Source organism: Triticum aestivum, chromosome 2D (genome assembly GCF_018294505.1).
Source record: "Triticum aestivum cultivar Chinese Spring chromosome 2D, IWGSC CS RefSeq v2.1, whole genome shotgun sequence".
NCBI classification, from domain to species: Eukaryota; Viridiplantae; Streptophyta; class Magnoliopsida; order Poales; family Poaceae; genus Triticum; species Triticum aestivum.
In genome coordinates, this window is record NC_057799.1 from 362,672,211 (window position 1) to 362,679,258 (window position 7,048).

Genomic DNA, 7,048 nt, shown 5'->3' on the forward strand with positions numbered 1-7,048 from the left:
GAGAATGACAAAGGCATCCGGATTAACTTTGATCCTTGGATGTCTCAATTACGACAGGCAGTGATGTGGTTCAAGCCTTCAGGTTGATAGGTAATTGGGTTGTTGCATCGAAAGGGTGGAGTACTGGTGTCTCCGGATCATTGGTCGCTGAAGCGGAGCTGCAAATTATGATGGTGTTGGATCATCTCTTCGAATGACTTTGTTGTCTTTGCTGCTTGTTCTGGATGGGTAGTTCTTTCTTTTGTTATGCATATTCCTTGTCATTTGGTCATCCTCGTCTATGTCACTCTTACTATGTAATACTCCCTCCGTTCCAAAATAGATGACCTAACTTTGTACTAAAGTCAGTATAAAATTGGGTCATCTATTTTAGAACGGAGGGAGTAGTTGGCTCTGTTTAGAATGTCATTCTCGTCTGGATCACGAGAGTCTAAGCGCTGTAGATGGGTGTGTTTTGGTGGTGTAGCAAGACTTCTTATGAACTATCATGTCTTGCTGTTTATGTCAGTAGTAGTCACTAGTCAGTGTTTGAATGTTGTATATATTGTTGTTTCGAACTGTTTATTGTCTCGAACTATTGGTGGGCTAAATGAGGGCATCACCATTCTCCAGTGTTCAGAGTGTATCTCCTTTTTTTCAAGTTATATAATTTGAGCTCAGTGTGTTTTCGATGTTGTACACTTGTTTGGGCCAGTGAGGTGTTGTTGAATATGGACCGAGTAGTAACGCAATGCCAAACAGGTCAATTATGACTCTCAGGCCGGGCTCTCAAAAGATCCTCAAAAAAAAGGCCGGGCTCTCCAAAAAATAAAGAATAAGAACTCTTAGACCGACATGTGGGCACCACCGGTGTTTTCGTGTGCTTGCGCGCTGAGAGCATATTGGCGTGTGTTCGAAATTCAAGCTACCTTGTCATCCCCAATCTCCCGCCCCTCCCCCACCTCTGGAATCTCGATTCCTACTCCAGTTCCCCCAAATCCCCCTCCTGTACTCCCTGTACTCAAGCTCACTATCATGTCGCCGGTCAACGCGGATCTCCCAGCCGGAGATCCTGAGGTCCGTCCTGCCTTCGGTCGCTGCGTGCTGTCGCTCAACAGTGGCATGGTGGCGCTTGACGACCAGTTTGCCGGCAAAGTGTTGATGGTAACCATCAACGGCGACCAGCCTCCCGTCTCGCCGGACGACCTTGTCAAAACTCTTGGCATTGCGCACAGCATCCAAATAAGTGACTTGCTCGTCGAAGTCTGTCCGCCACCGGCTGATTTCTTCGTCAGGTTTTGGACAACTTTCGACTGCAGTCGTGTGTTCGAATCTTCCCTGCGTTTGTTCTGCGATGGCGCGCTAGTGAGCTTTGATCGGTGGCACCCAGGATGGGGCTCGGTGCCCTCTGAGCTTGAGTTTTTAACAAAGCTTACCTTCCACGGCATGCCTCGACATGCTTGGAACAACGAGTCCATGAATGAGCTTATCAACGACCTTGGAGGTGAGCTCGTAAGTATGTTTGTTCCTCTAGAAGCCGTCCACCATACCGAAGGTGATTGGTCTTGAGATACCAGTGCAGGAACCGGGGTTGTACTATTCGTCGCCACCAAGGCCGCCACGGACCACGTTAGGGATGTACCTGTATCGAGTGTTCGTGCATGTCGAAGAAGTGGTCAATCCATCAATCGAAGTCCTGCCGCCGCCGCTGGTGCCAGGGTCCGTCGACGACATCCATTACAGGAGTCAACGTCGGACTTTCCCCGTGTTGCTCGGAATGATGGATGGCACAGGGCCTACTCCATCGCGCGGCGGAGGCCACTTCTTCTTTGGGAGAAGAGGCAGGGCTGGCTGCCTGGATGTGCTCTAATTTGAGGTAACAACTGAATCTTGTCAGATACTAGTTAAATCCGAGCTATGGGTGTGAAGCACTAATGTGTCAGTACATTTGATTGTGACCTGTTCTAATTTTGTACCAGAACTTTTTTTAGAAAGGGCTATATGTCAACTTAATGTGCTAGCAGAACTTATTGTGTTGTCTGTCTATTTTCTTTGCACAACATTCAAGATATTTCCCTGTCATTGATAAAGATGATGAACCGTTATGTACGAGTTCGTTGGTTTCAACATAGCCCTACCCGTAGAGATCCACTGCTTCCATCCTGATTGTGCCGCCTGCGTGAAATTTTTGTATGCAAGTTCAGTGTGCTATGATGTTCTATATGATTGTGTCAACTATATAAGTTTTTACTGAGCATCAGCAATGCATATGGCTGAAAGATGTATTTACGAGCATCGATCGATGGGTCTCTCTCTCTCTCACGCACACACGCACAAGTGGGACCTGTTGAATTATTTCTTTGCTCGTGACAACTTTTAATTAGGTTCCACTGTAATCTAACTTTTTTTCTTAAGTTATTAATTGAGCTCAGTGACTTCAAAAAGTTGTACAGAAGCCTTGTTTGGGCCTTTCCGGCGTCGCTGAATGTGGGCTGAGTAGCCATGTTAGGTTGTACTGTACTACACAGGCCTTTTTTTCAACATCAGCAATGTAACTGGGCTGACAGTGTACACAATATCCGGGTCAACTTGTTATTCTCCGCCCCGCTGGGCTGCAAACTTTCCTAGGAGGTATGCATTAGGCTTAACAAGAAAATGGACTTTAAAAAATAATAAATGGGATGTAATTATAATAACTGGGCAGTAACTATAAAAAATGCACCAAACGGGTAATTAGTTTAAAAATATATTATTTTCAGAATTTGAAAATTTTAATTTCATTACTTGTTGCGCATGCAATATTTCGTTGGATTTTAACGTAATACAACTTTATTTTGAAATTATATTTAATCTGACTAGAAATTTTGGATAAAAATATTTTGGATCCCATTAAAATGTGGGAATGTTTTTTGAATTCTGTTTTGAGCGGTTAGTTGAAATTATTAATCGTTGTCCTAGCTAGAAAATGGGCTGTACTTTTAACAAACTGTAAATGGGTTGTAGTAAATTCCATTAGAATTAAAAAATGGGCTGTACATTCTTACAAATCGCAAATGGGCTATATGTTCTCTGCCACACACTTGTGGGCCTTCTAAGTTGACGCGTCCCCTAAAAAAAACTAAGTTGGCGCGTATGCAAGGCTTTGTCAACAACACACGGTTCTGGCAGCTGTGGACGTTGGATGTCCATCCAACGGATGTTGTGCTTCTTCTGCAATCTCGGATATTCTTGCTTCAGCCGCCCAAAAAATGATTCCTCCCCCTGACATCTGGGGCGCACCATTTCGGAGGCTGGCCTGTGGGCCTACTAAGTTGACGCATACCAAGGGCTTTGTCAACTTAGTCAATATAAACGATTCTAGCTGCAGTGACCGTACGATATCCATCCAACGGCCGTAGTGCTTCTTCAACCTCTGGTCTTCTTGCTCCAGCCGCCCAAAGCAGCGCCGGTCGTGCCGCGTGCTCCTGCCTCCCGTGGCCGGCTGTGATGCCGCGGAGGCCTCACCGCCCCCTACTACTCCCACCGCTGGCCATGCCATCCCTCTACTCACCCACACCCCATGTTATTCCGCGGCGATGGCAGCCTCACACCACAGCCGAACCAGTGAACCCTCGTACTCCTCTCCGCGCGGGCTTCCATTGCGGCGTCTTCCCCGGCTCCGCGTCGTCCCCTTCCTAGGTCTCGCTGTCGTCCACCGCCGTGGTGCTCTCGGCGCGGCGTGGTCAACGTGGTAAAGGAACGGCTTCCATCGGACGTGGACTGTACGTGGAGAGGCTGACAGCTGGGTCCACGACGGCAGCAAGGAAGTGCGTCCTTATTACGCGGAAAATAATGATTCCTCCACGTGACAGCAGGGACCCACCGGACGGGCCACCGTATTTTGCGAAAAAAACGTTTCCCCCCTGACTGCTGGGACCCACCGGACGGGCCACCGTATTGCGCGAAAAAAATGTTCCGCCCGCTGTCAGCTCGGACCCACCGGAAGTGCCTCCTTACTACGCACAAAAAAATGAATACTCCCCCTGCTGGTTGGGACCCACCTTGGTGGGAGGCTGACTTGTGGGCCTACTAAGTTGACGGGGACGGAGTGCTTTGTCAACTTAGTTAATATGAACGATTCTAGCTCCAGTAACCGTACGATGTCCATCCAACGGTCGTAGTGCTTCTTCAACCTCTGGTCTTGTTGCTCCAGCCGCCCAAAGCAGCACCGGTCGTGCCGCATGCTCCTGCCTCCCGTGGCCGGCTGTGCTGTCGTGGAGGCCTCACCGCCCCCTACTATTCCCACCGCTGGCCAGGCGATCCTTCTACTCACCCACACCCCCTGTTATTCTGCGGCGACGGCAGCCTCACAGCACATCGAACCACTGAACCCTCGTACTCCTCTACGCGTGGGCATCCACTGCTACGTCTTCCCCGGCTCCGCGTCGTCCCCTTCCTAGGCCTCGTCGTCGTCCACCGCCCTGGTGCTCTCGGCGCGGCGTGGTCAACATGGTCAAGGAATGGCTTCCATCGGACATGGACTGTACGTGGAGAGGCTGACAGCTGGGTCCACGGCCGCAGCAAGGAAGTGCCTCCTTATTATGCGCAAAATAATTATTCCTCCACCTGACAGCGGGGACCCACCGGACGGGCCACCGTATTTCGTAAAAAAAATGTTTATCCCTGACTGTTGGGACCCACCAGCTACATCTTCGCATGCAAGGAAGTGCGTCCGGGCAGAAAACAAAAAAAACGATTCGCCCCCCTGAGTGCTGGGACCCACCAGCTACATCTTCACACGCAAGGAAGTGCCTGACAGTCGGGACCCACCTGGTCGAAGCGTACGTAGCGTTGTCATTCTGGTCGCGAACGTATATGTACATATTGGTCGATGTAGAGGCGCGCACGTGTCGTAGTAGAGGCGTGCACATAGCATGTACACGTACATACAGCGGCCAGGGTGCAAGAAAGTAAATACGGCCACGTACGTACATACGGGCAGGGTCTCGAACGCCTACTCGCGCGTACGTACGGCCAGGGCTCATGTACATGGCTGGGTTGGAACGGAGAAACAGCGTCGTCGTCGTGTTCATGGGGACCCAACCGGCTGGGACGGAATGGAATGCGTCGTCGTGTTCATCGGGAGGGCTTGGACGGAACAGCCGATGGAAACGAGGCCTGGCATACCGAAGAACGGAGGAAACGGCCTTGTGTTCGACGGGCCACGTTCGAAACGGGATCCTGTTCATCGGGAGGGGTCTGGCCTACTACAAAACGGAGGAAACGGACCTCCTACGGTCAAAACAGGGGTCCTGTTGATCGGGAGGGGTGTGGCGTACCGCAAAACGGAGGAAGCGGACTTGTGTTGGAGCGCTACGGTCAAAACGGGGGTCCTGTTCATCGGGAGGGGTGTGGCGTACCGCAAAATGGGACTCCACGGGATACTGTTCATCTCCACCGTCGACCCCCTCCAGCCTCCACGGGCTACTATTCATCCACCGTCGACCTCCTCCAGCCTCCACCTGCGACTGTTCATCCACGGACTCCTATTCATCCAGCCTCCACCACGCGCTACTCCACCGGCTACTGTTCAACCAGCCCTCTCCACGGGCTCCTGTTCAACCACCCCTCCACGGGCTACTGTTCATCCAGCCCTCCAACGTCTACTATCCATCCTGCCCTCCACGGGGTGGTCCTGTTCATCCTGCCCTCCACGGGGTCCTGTTCATCCAGCCCCAACCGGCTCGATCGATCGGGGTCCTGTTCATCCAGAGGCAACACCACGGGGTCCTGTTCATCCACCCCCACCGGGAACTGTTCATCCAACCCCCCCCCCCAGCAACGCTCACTGTTCATCCAGAGGCAGCATCGATCGGCTTCAGTTAGTAGCAGTAGCGAAGGAATTGCTCGATCGGGTTCAGTTAACAGCCATCGATCGATCGCTCGAGTTTAGTAACGCGTAGCCTGCAGTGCAATCGCTCGGGTTCAGATAGAGCCCAACGCCTCGCTCGGGTTCAGTTAGAGCCCAACGCCTCGCACCCACGCGCGTGCGTGTACGAGAGAAACGCGCATCGCTCGGCCCCGACCACCCACCGTAACCGGGAACACCCCAATATTTTCCTCGCCCTTGCTTCTACCACGGTTTTTTCTGTCATGGACGGCCCAAAGAATGTCATGCAGCTGCGTCTCCGGCCTGCCAAGGACGAAAAGCCCATTTTCTGTCATGATTTTTTGTCATAGAAGTAGGACTCCACCACATCTATGATGATACCGGGTTTTGTCACAATTATCATCATAGAAGTGTAATAAGTATGACAGAAAAAAATTCGTTCGACCCAAAATGTCACGGATGTGTCTTTTTTTGTAGTGTTAGCCTATTATTGATAATCCATGTACTAATCGAACTGATATTTCTTATAAAACACGCCAGATATTTCATATCCGTATAAAAGCAACCAGGATTTCATAATCGAATTACATCAGATAGCTTTGGCACTCAGTTACGCCATTACACAACAACACCAAGTTTCACATGCAGCATCAAAAACCTTTGGAAAGTAGCATCATACACGGTAAATAGACAGATGAATCTCATCTGGGAAACTGCAGAAGTGGAAGGCAAATATTGAGCCTTCAGTGATGTTGAATGTCCTTGCAACTTTAGGCCAGTGGCTATGGATAATTTCCCGCCCAACCTTCGTCCTCTTCAGCAAGACTTCAATATTGTACCATGGGTGTTGAATGAATACCTTCCTCGCCTCTTGACCATGCAGGTGGTTTGGGAGGTAATCGTCGGTGAACTGCTTTGAAAAGTACTGAAAATAAAGCTATGCATAAATCGCTGTTGTAAATTTTGAAATGGTGCAAGGGGTAAAAACAAGGTAAAAGAGTTGGTACCATCCTATAGTTGACTGATGTCTTCTTCATTGTGCAAACAAAGATCTTGTTGTTATTCGTCGCAAGTTTCTTCATCCTAACAATCTTTCTGAGTTTCTTGACTTGACAGATATTCATAGACATCTCATTTCCCCATATGCAAAATGGGTCGAACAGTGGGTCTAAGCCTCTGACAGCAGGACCTACATGTGCA